Below are 12,721 nucleotides of genomic sequence, written 5' to 3' on the forward strand. Positions count from 1 at the left end.
CGGAGACCTTAAAGATTTGAACACTACGGGGAAATCTCTGTATTTTGTCCGTGTTTTAAGTTATTGACAAAATAGAGTTGTCCGACCTGAAAGATACACTAAACTCCTATCCAGAATTTTCTATTGAATTTTTGTCAACACATTAAAAAATGTTAGGGATAGAATATAAGATTGCCGTTATTATAAAAAAGACTGTCAAACGTTTTATTTTTGTATCAACCGAGCAATACAGGTAGTTTCCGATAGAAATTATAAGACATTTCTTTGGATCATGTGAATTATTAATTGTTCAGGTGAAGTTTTCTTTTAAATTATGACAAAATTTAAGATTTATTTTGACTTCCACTTGTTCAGTTTGCACCTTTGTATGGACATAATATCACTTTAATAGTATAGACTAACCGATTATAGTACCTTTTGATTAAAAGCTATCCATGGAGTATCATTGTCATGCTATCATATTACCAGCAATGCTAACGTTCGTTTGACCCCAATTAAACTTCATTTGACGGATTTAATTATTTTACAGGAAATATCTAACAATGATAGCCAACAGAGGTACTATGAACTTAATATAGAAATAATTATATATCACTTAGGTAACTTTATTTGAAACACGTAAGAAGTCGAAGATAGATGAAGAAAAACTGCGATTCATCAGACAAAAACGTCCATATATGCAGTCAAAGGGAAAACTTCTCGGCATTGTTGGTAAATCAATGATTTTGTTGTGTGTACATTTTCGTAGGTGGAATTAATGGGTTTATTCACGGAATGATACATAAAGGTTATTCTTTATCCTGCAACTTCAACATGTATTTAAACAATATGTCTTATATGCTTCTTTTATAAAACTACCTTAAACAATATTTGTTTCGTCTTGATATCAACATAAATAGCATGCATGCATTTTACTGTTTCGATACACTTTTTCTGAAAGTACTTCTTCATGATATATGTTTGACTTTTAAAAAGGTACAGCTCTAAATGTGGTCACAAGGGAAGAAAGCACAGCGCCTCACAGACTGAAAGTTGTGATAACGTTGGATCTCATATGCTAGAACTATCAACGGAACAGGCCTATACTGATAGTTACAAGGAGTTTGAGGACAGACGCCATCAATCGTCACCGCAACCAAATTTGTCAATGCATAATATTTCCTTGTTTCTTTGGGATTATCACGTCGAAAATATTAGATTGAAATTAAAATAGATCATTATTTTGGCATAAACTTCAGCTCCGATTATATTTCATTTTAAATCCCCTATTATTGGTACCATGTAGCTTGTTTTTGTATGTTAATTACCAAAAAGACTGAAACTGCCTATAAAACGGAAGTGAATATAGATTAAATATAACTTCGAGTTAGTGTGTGCGATCATCAGTTACAATCACCAATTCAGCAAATAAAAACAGATGAGAATGATTATTAATCTTAAACACAATTTTGTGTTCCATAGTAATCATTGACTTTCCATAGCAACAAATTACTTTACATAGAAACCTGTGACTTTTCTTGGCAACCATTGACTTCTCAGCAATCAGTGACTTTCATCAACAAACAGAGACTTTCTTCCGTAATTATTGATTTAAAAAGCAACCATAAACATTCTTGACTTTCCATTTCAATCATAAATATCTGGAAAATAGTTTACATTTTTCGCAACCAGTGACTTCCCATAATAATTGACTTAAAATGGCAAGCAGTGACTTTCAAAAGCAAACTGATGACTTTTCAAAGCAACAAGTGACTTCTTATAATAACCATTGACTTTTGATATCAATCAGTGACTTGCATAACAATTTTTGACTTCCATAGCAAGCGTTAATTCCTATTGCAACCATGCACTGCAAAAGTTGACTCTTTACAGCAACCATTGACTTCCATAGCAAACAGTGACTACATATAACAGTGTGTGATTCTCATAGAAACTATGGACTTTCATAGTAACCATTGATTTTCATACGAACAATTGATTTTTCAAAGCAACTGCTTGCTTTCGATAACAATCATTTGCTTCTGTACCAATCACTGACTTCATAGCAGCTATTGACTTTTCATAGCAAACTGTAAATTTTCACTGCAAACAGTGACTTACGTAGCAAACATTGTCTTTCTTCATAGCAAACATTGACTTTCATAACAAACATTTACTTTTCATAGGAACGAGTGAATATTTCATTTAATTTCATAGCATTGAGACTTCCAAGGAAACCATTATTTGTGTATCGCAACCAGTGACTCATTTAGTAACTATTGTTTTCCAAAAGCAACCATATATCCTTTTACCCATGTACTACTTTTTTAAGATACAAATATAAACTTGATGAAATCAGTTTAGGATTTGGATTTTATATCTATTTTTGCTTGTAGTTTACAATACTACTTGTTCCTTGTCATTTATTCAGGTGAACGATATAAGGGCCACCATGACACTCTTGTTGTTAAAAATTTGCGAACAAATATTTTTTCACTATCATGGACAGGCCAGTCTACCAAGAACTTTCGTATCAATGCATGCTCCCGTTTTTACTTTGCTTTCGTATACGGTCACTGTTGAAAGTCCAGTGTACGTATTGACCAAGGATTTGTCTTGTTTCATCTAAAGGCAAGTCAGTTTTAAATTGTTAACTGTTACAGAATATATTTGTACTATTAAAGATATTCCGCCATGTGGCGCTGTTTTGGGACCTTTGTTGTCAAATGGTTTATTTATTCGACTAAAATATTTTTCAACAAACGTGTACAATCTCACCTTGTGATATTAACGCAGGACATATTGTAACTATATTTTTTTTTACTTTTGTTTTGATTATGATAACATATGTTTTTGTTTTGCTATTTTATAACGTATTGTTAACTACCAAGAAAACAGTTGTCGTGCACTTTAGAAAACTTTTTTGTAAAAAACATCAAAATGTGTGCAAAAATATGTTTCTTAACAATGAGCAATAGGAAAATATTTTTCATAATGATGATATTATAGATTATTTAGAGTTACCTCATTTCTGAATAAAATATTTTCTGATGGCAAAATTCTAGATTAGAAAAAAATATTATTTAAGGGTTGCATGCAAATGACATTTGAGGCATATAACTGCCCTATGTTGTTAAGTTTACAGTTCCTTATAGTGCCCATTAGAGGTGTGTTACCTTAATTAAAAACAAAGATGTCACTTCTTCTAATAAATTGTGTGCGATGTCTGTCTTTTTCTAAGATTGTTGTAACGCAATATACGATATCTCGGCCATGCTTCTTTTGGTCATCTGGAGCGTTTATTATACGATATACTGTCCTCATCGCTTCTTAATCTTGTTTGACATTCAAGCTCAAGTTGCCTTTAAAGATCTATGGTTGATTTTGTTTTGAAAGTAAAAAGTAAAATATCACTTGGTGCTATATTAGCATTGCTATAAAGTTTAATAATACTACGTTGCTTCGTCATTTTTGCCAAACAAAACTTACGCATCTTCATTGCCTATAATAGTTGTTATCAAGCTGTTTATTTGCGTATGACGTCAAAATTTTCACAAAATAACATGCAGTGCTAAGTTTCAGTGTCAAGTTTATTTGATTATCTCATTATGCATACAAATACATAAACACGAGAAAAAGAATCCTAAATACATATAACATGTATAACACCATGTCTTCAGAGGGCAACATTCATTCAAAAAGATGAATTATGAATATTTTTTGCAACCAAATTTCTTGTGTATATAAAAGAAAGACAGCACTGAATCAACATGTCTAGAATAAATAAATTGTTTACATCGTCTGTCAACTTTAATCTTTTTTAACCTGGATTCTATTGTATTGTGATTGGTCAGCTGGTAGCATGCGCTTTTTACTGTGCCGTTGAAAAACTTCTGTAATTTACACACTAATATGTCATTGGGTCAGGGTGCGTTCGACCAGCCCTTAAACGAAAGAAATATTAAGTGCTTGTCTCGCTACAAGTCTTCTTACTGTACTGTCTTCTTACAGTTTAATTATAGTCAGTTAGGTTCCATTTAGCCGGTAATTAAGTAACTTAAAAAATAAGCAACTATATGAAGGAAATACATAGGATATACTGTATCTGTTACTGGTATACTATTATCATCTTCATTCATGCTTTTAAAAAGTATTGACCTCTTTACAAATTTCAAAGTATTCATTGATTTGCATATTAAAATAAAGATTTCAAAGATATTTATAACTGACTGTAATATGAATGGGTCATTATTTTACAAAAATAAAGAAAAAAAAAGGAAAAGAAAATAGCTAAATAGCTCTGTAGATTTGTCCTCATTAGTAGATAAATGTAGATTTTACTAAAGTACAGTATAATAAATAAAGATTTTAACAGGCACTTGCAGTTAACATGATATTTACCATTTTTAAATATCTAACATGCATTGACTAAATTCATTGTGAATAATGTACCTGTTGTTACTGATTTCGAGATTTTGAACAATAAGAATATTATTAAACATGATATCATACATATAAAAAAACAAGAAATTTACAATTTTAAGATGATAACCAGCATTGATTCAATTCATAGTGAATGGTGTTACTGTTGTTACTGATTTCGAACAAAAAGAAAATAAATTATTAAACATGATATCATACAGTACATATAAAACAAACCCATATATTTACCATTTTTAGATGGTAACATGCATTGATTCAATTCGTTCAATAGTATCATTTGATGTCACAAAATTAAAACGAGATTTTGCGTTAAAATTACAACTTTAAGCAAGTTATTATTCGAGTAGCTATCGGCATGTAATCAAAGTGCTCCGTGATTCGTTGATAAGTTGCCATGGTGACTGGCGCTTTGCGAATATTACTTTTATCATGTTTTTTTTTAAAAAAGATTTATAAGCATATAGTAAAATAAATACTCAAGCAAAATATTCAATCATCCTATTCATATAACCGTTTGTAGTATTTTTATAGCCTTGTCTTCGAACTTTCCAGACAGCCCTGGTATATACATGTAAACTAAATATATAACAAAAATGAATGTCCTAATACATCGTATGTAAACTTAATGTAATGTGTAAGCTTGGTACAATATCACGTCATAAATTTGAAGCATCCGATTATGAACTCGCGTCATTGACTGTGTTCTCATACTTCTTTACATTTTATCAGGGTAGGAAACTTATTAAAACTGTTCCTGATCCTATTGTTTTCTCGCTTACTTTCATTTAGAAATACATGCTGTTTAAAAAGGCACACACGAAGGAATATTTCAAAAAATTTCTGTATGAAACAGCTAATATAAAATAAACAACATTGCAAATATTGTGGACATAGAAATACTAAATGTTTGCATAGCTTGAGGTATAATCTGATTCAATCTGTTGTCATAGAGTTGATCATAATTTGGATCTAACCTCTATATTTGTTTCGAAAAAAACAACACTAAACTATCTTATTCAGTACATAAATGTTTAAAATTATTGACCAATACATACTTTAGTATTAATCAACCCAGACTTGACATATCCCATGAAGAAAAACTAATTAATTTCCATGTTGTGTTATACATCTCATTAAGGCTTTTCAAGTTATATATATCGATATTTTGAATATATTTATTCACCTGTTTACATACTAGACTGTCTATGAAAAGATCTGTATAAATAATTCAGATAAATCAATGACGTTTCATTTGATTTCGTATTATTTTGTGACACGTCTCATTCAGGCTAAACAATGTAGATATTTTGGTAAATATCCATAACAATTTCTGTCTTCAATATACTGTCTTTGAACAGAACTACACAAATGAGGGGAATACGAAATCAATGACTTTTCATTTGAATATATACAGTTTATGGCAGTTACATGTAATATTAGAAAAAGGTTTGTTTCACTGACACTTCGTTTCATTTCAGCATCAAGCAAGTTGACCATCTTTTGAAAGAGAACGAACTCAGACAACATTTGTTTTGTTCTACTTTAAGATATTTTCAGCAGTTTTATTTTCCATCCTGGACGCTCAATGCCTACAGCAAAGTGATAATTTCCAAAAGGTACGAAATTCTTCCAAACCTGAAACAAACATGAAAATCACAAGAAAAACAGAATCAATGATAGAAAATCGATAAAGAGTTGTTTGCATTATATTCATATAAAGTATTAAACATAATGCTTGCAATTTAACACACTAAATATTGACGACTTTACGACTTCTCTACATCACTGATCACTGATTTCAGAAATTGTTGTATATAAAAAGAAAAAAATCTATCATTTTGATATCATTGACTATTAAGTATTCTTTATCAAACCAACACCTTATGAAAAAGAACGACTTCAATATATTTGGAATCAGCAAACAGTACGACAAACAATAAACCGTGAGGAAAAGACATTGCTGGGTCATTAGCTACAGGTTAAACAACTGATTGATGTTATATAGCAATTTTTTTCTATCTCCCGTAACAATTGTTTGAATCAGTCTGATTTAAATATACTAGTATGCTAACTTCTGTTCTACATTACCTTTGAATAAAAAATATCATTGTGTTTTCTGTTAAATAGATTTTATCAAAATACAGTCGAACTTCGTTCGCTCGAACTCGGAGGGCCTGTGCAAATTTGTTCGAGCGATCGGTAGTTCGAGCGAACCGAGGTTGAACAATAATTACATAGAACATAGGCTTAAGAATGTCCAGCTTATATCGGTCAAATGATAAATACGTTAATAAAACTGTTTTTAGTACATCTGTTTGTCGAATACGTCATATTAAGAATTATTATCCTATTGAAAACACTATTAACGGTGCACGGTGTTAATCTATATTCATGCATATTGTAATTGGTTGAGTTCGATCGGGCGATCAAACTGTGAACAGTGTTCAAGTTTATTATTGGGTGAATTTTATTTTAAACAATGAATCGATAAAAAAATTTAAAAAAAAACATTTTACAGCAGCATCTATTTGTAGTCATTAACTAAAATAAACACACGTATCATTCTATAAATAGATTACACTGTTACAATTCACGTTACATGAACCACGGTTGTAATTAAAGCCGTCCGGGTAAACGTCATTTACTTATTTATTTACTTTGGGCATTTCAGGAGTTACTTTCTTTTTATCGTTACTAAAGACTGCAAATAAACAATTGTATCATAACAAACAAATCGGTAAAACACCTTTTATTTTGTACCAATTAACCATAATTGCCTTTGTCACGATCACGAGGTGTTAAAAACATGTGTCGCCGACTGTCAATTATTTATAACATTTCGACCTCTGAGTTCGACCGAAAAGGTGTGATTTACACTATATTTCTGCCGAAGGGACCGGAGATCAGGTTCGAGAGTTCGAGCGATGGGTGTTCGAGCGATCCGAGGTAGAACAGTATATATTATATAGGAATTTTGCCGGGACTGGGCGATGAGTTCGAGCGAAGGGAGGAATTCGAGCGATCCGAGTTCGAGCGAACGAAGTTTAACTGTACATGAATTTTAATAATATGTATTATCAGTTCTGATTGTCAAAGCACGAAGTCGAGTTTCCAAAGTCGTTTTATTCAAACCAATTGCCCACCGCTGTCGGTTTACTTTTTGCCAGATACTTTAGATTCTTTAAGGTGAGTAAGCTATCAAGCAGCTTTCGAAACGTCGGTGGTTCTACGTGCGCGCTCTTGTTATAATTGACAAGAGGGGCCACCTGAGTTTTTCCGTTATCAGTCAATCTGATAATTCCGCCATGTACATGTTTATACGACGATAAACCAACAGAAAACATTTTATTGTTATCAACGTATTTAAAAAAAAATAAAATAAAAAAAAATATAAACAACAAAAGCTCTAACAAATTGTTTATCATGTAATTTCGGTCTAAATTCTTAGATATAACTTTGCTATTGTATTCACACCAACAGCATGTTTTATAATTTCTACTGATAGAAAATTAATGTTTCTTCCAGATAATAAAAATAATAATGATAATAATTATCATTATCTTTATTATTATTAACATTATTAATATTATTATAATTCTAATTATTTTATTATTATTATTATTATTATTATTATTATTATTTTAGTAATAATAGTAAAAGAAGTAGTAGTAGCAGTAGCAGTAGCAGCAGCAGCAGCAGCAGCAGCAGCAGCAGCAGCAGCAGCAGCAGCAGCAGCAGCAGCAGCAGCAGCAGCAGCAGCAGTAGTAGTAGTAATAATAGTATTATAAGAATAATACTTTTTTCATATTTGAGTTGCCATTTCAATAAAATACTGTTATTTTAATACTTAGAATTAGTTCACAAAAGTTATAACATTCATATCCATATACGTGTTTAAACACAGGATGATTGGCAATAACTAATACATACTTTGACAAACTTTGATACGAATATGTTTGTTAACTGCCAAAACGTATAAACGTTTTTTACTAAACAATCGCATCACTACTATGAAAAGGCTTTCAAACATAGTTTGATAACCATGTTGTTGAATGTATAATTATTGAATCAACTTCACATTAATTAAATCAGGTTTATGCCATTGCCTGTAAAGCTTAGAAAACAATCTTTGTTTTTAATCAAAATAACTGAGTACGTCCTATAATGTGTACAATCTCATTTTTTTATTTCTTTATTCTGCAAATTAAGATCATAAACTAAACTAATGATGTGGACAAATTATTCCATTTGATTATGTAAAAGTCATTGATCGATCTATATATTTATTTTTAAACATATCTATACATAAAGTATGTATCAATTGTGTTTATTGTTTTGATTATGACAGTTCTCTGTAATCAAGAGCATATTTTGATTTTTAGAGGAACGGAGATAACGGTATATTGTTTAAAAGTAGTACTTTTATGAAGAAACGAAACATCGGCAAAGCAATATATTATTTTGAATGATCGAAACGGGATTTTTCATAACTTGATAAATCCTATTTCAAATCTCCGTCCCTAACATGATAGCGTTAAATATATCATTTTCAATGTAACTGTGATTATATAATATCATAAAATACCTAGAATAAGAACGACCGATAGTATGCACCAGAACGACTAGTTATATTGTCTTTCATAAAAATTCAATTTGATACATCATTTGTTACTGTATGTATATAATACAAATTGATTCTAACAGTTGAAAATGCGTGAACACTCGCTGTTTGCCAATTGTATGCACTTACGAGGGGAAGTCAGAAAATATCCGGACTTTTGACTCGTTCTCGAAAACCATTCAATATTAAAAAAATCGTTCTACTCTTTTTCAAAATATTCTCCACCTACGTCTACGCACTGGGAGCTTTTGTATTCCCGCTGTGAACCATGACGTAGACCTATGTTTTAGGTACTGTGTAACAGCATATATCAAAGCCGCCCTGGTCATATATTTCTTTCCAGCAAGAATATGTCCGTTCTGGAAACAAATAAAAGTCACAGATGGCGAGGTCTGGGCTATAAGAAGGGTGAGACAACAACTGCCATTTGTAAGAGTTGATAGCCTCCACTGTAGCTGCGGCGGTATGAGAGGTGGTGCTATCGTGAAGGAGGACATATTTCTGTGCTAACCTGGGACGCATTTGCTTCAGCTTTTCCCTAAGATTTTTCATAATTACTTCAGAATAGTACTTCGCGGTGACAGTTTGACCATTTGGCATAAAATGAGTAAGTATCATTCCTCGTGAATCCCAAAAGGCAACAAGCATGACTTTGCCAGCCGAAGGAGACAGCTTAAACATTGGATGTGGTGAACTAGCTCGTTTCCACTGCTTTGACTGAGCTTTTGTCTCAGGTTCGGAATAATGAACCCACATCTCATCTCCAGTGATAATGCGGTTCAAAAACTTATCTTATCACGATTAAAACGACTTAAATGTTCTTTTGCATTGGTTACGCTGGTTGCCTTTTGACCTGAGGACAGCTGTATAGGCACCCACCTGGCACTGACTTGCTCATGCCTAGGTGTTCGTGTAAAATCTTGTGTGCCCATGCCTTACCGATGCTAAACTTGTTGGCTACCTCCTCCGAAGTTACTCGACGATTTTTGTTGACAAAAGCTTTAACATTTGCTACCATTGTTGGGGTCACCGCCTAAGCTGGCCGCCCGGTCCATGGCCGGTCACAAACCCATTGTTCTGCCTTCACGAAACTGAGAAACCCAGTTGTAGAAGGTTGAACGTGATACACATTTATCAGAAAATCTTTTTTTAAGCCTCTGGAAGATTTTGCAGGATTTTTCACCTTCTGCATACAGAAACTTTATTTCAGAGCGTTGTTCCTCTAACAAAGAGTCCATGATAGACAAAACACATATCATATATCAGAGGGCAAAATACTGTGTATACATTTCATTGAAAATTAACTGACCACGTTATTGGCGAATGAATGTTGTTTCCACCAATATATAATGTGTGTTTATAGCTGCACGTGGAAAGAGAGGAGCATGAAAAGTCCGGACATTTTCTGACCGTCCCTCATACTACTGCATCCTATTTAAATTGTAGAATAAAAAATGTAAATTTAAGTAATAATATGAAAAGAATGATAACCATGCTTAAAACTACTAGTATTTTGTCATACAAAAATTTTCTTTTTTAAGTTCAGTTTATTAAGTACTTCATTTCATTCTTACGTTGAGTTTATTTTTTTAAAGATTCTCACCTCTTTTCCGTTGTGTGTAAATATGACTTTAATTCTGAAATTTAAAATATTATGAAATTAATAAAAACAAATTTTAGTATTAATATGAAAAGCAAGTGAATTTGTTAGAATGCATTTTTTTCTTAAGTTTATTACCTGTTATGTTCCTTTCCTAATTTGATTCAATAAAATTGTTTCAATCAATATAATCAATAACAAACAAAATGTTCAAGATTATCTTTATCAGTATATAGCTGTATTATTTTCCCCTAATGTACTGTCGGAATGAAGAACTAATGGAGATTATCATTGTATGGCATAATTTATTAAATAAAATGAGAAATAAATACATATTGGATTATGTGCATGTTCGTGAATCATGATATAGGAACAAGAATGAAATGTATATTACAATTAAAATTATTTTGATTTAAATAACTTTTACGGTTATACTTTTTGAAAGGTTTGCTGCCAGACCATATCTCATTGTGTCTCATTCGTTCAATCTGACCCTATGATCATACAAGTTTAATGTTGTCAATTAAAGTATGCAGTTAAAGCCGTGCATTAATGTTTGTGCACATGTTTTTATGAATGTTAACCATTCACAGCATGTTCCGACGGCTATACACAAAAAAAATGTGTATGGCATCTAATAGACCCCTGAATGGACCTCAGCATTTTTAAGACATTCATTTTAAGCATCAATGTGTTTATACATAGCTCGAAGAGCGAGTTTTACGGTAACGCGAGAACTTGCTAAAAGTGATGGTTTGAAACACTTTCATCGGAAGTACTGGATTGACATATCGCAACTTTTCGAATTACAAGACAACGACACAAACCGAGGAATTCTGATTGAAACGGATGCGTGGTGTCCTGCGCCCTTCTATGGGACCATAATGGGAAGGGAACCATAATAAAGGGAGGCAGTGTATAAATTACCGAATTACAGTTTTAAAACGAAAAATGTAAAATGAAAATTATCGATAATTGTATATCAATTTTACGGTAAAAGTAAATCGAGCTCGCTTTGAGTATTTGCCTTTTTGTCATATTATTTGATAATTTTAAGGACTAAAACTGTGTAAAGATTTTGACAAAAATGTATGCGTAATGGTAAATTGTTTTTTTTTAATCAATATGTTTTAATTTTAGTTTATTTGTTTTAAAGGTACTCAGGCCTCTTTCATACCCGCTAAATTTAATTCTTATAATTCAAATCTACATTGATTTAGCCTTGTTGATAGTACCAGGCTTATTTCCACTTGTGTAACTCACAAATGATTTCGGCAACATCCGGAGATTAATTTTGAATATATGTTAATATTTTGTTATTAATTTTGAAAGCTTGAATCTTACTTTCTCGTATGTTATATTTATCATTATCTAAACACGTTTATTATCAATTACACTTAAAATTGTACAAATTGAAATTGTGAATGAATAGTCATTTCAGAAAAACATAACACAGAAACTATATCTAGAACTATTGTTTTCAGAAAATTAATTTGAAATCAAAAAAGAAAATAAATATCAAATATTCACGAACAAGAAGTGCCGCAATGCAACGAAGACCAGGTTTTTAATGACCAAGTTTGTTTTGATGTGACAGCAATCAATCGGTCAAAGTGCACTCAATTATTGAGTAGAAGCTGAAAAAATCTTTTGAATTCAAATGACCTTGACCTTGCTCCTAGATACAAAAGTGGCATCCAAAGCTGTCACACAGCAAGTTTGGTGTCAAAAGGTCAGATCAAACTGAAGTTAATACATGGAAACTGAAAACATAAACCTTGATCACAGACACCTGGGTAACAATCTTAAGCTTCTTCTTGATAAAAGCTACCCGTACATTAAATTCAATGTCAATAGGACAAAGAAGATTCCAGTTATTGAGCTGAAACTGAATTTCTATTATAAGTTACATGGACATTGACCTTGACAACCGAAGCATGTGTAGCAATCCCAAGATACCTCTTGATATAAGCTACGTATTCACCAAGTTTGGTGTCGAAATGCCAAAGGAAACTCTAGATATTGAGCTGAAACTGAATTTCTTTTTTTAAGGACAGTGACTTTGACCTTGATCGCAG

Source organism: Ruditapes philippinarum, unplaced genomic scaffold, assembly GCF_026571515.1.
Source record: "Ruditapes philippinarum isolate M1 unplaced genomic scaffold, ASM2657151v2 ctg8378_1_1_1_1, whole genome shotgun sequence".
In the NCBI taxonomy this organism is placed as follows: Eukaryota; Metazoa; Mollusca; class Bivalvia; order Venerida; family Veneridae; genus Ruditapes; species Ruditapes philippinarum.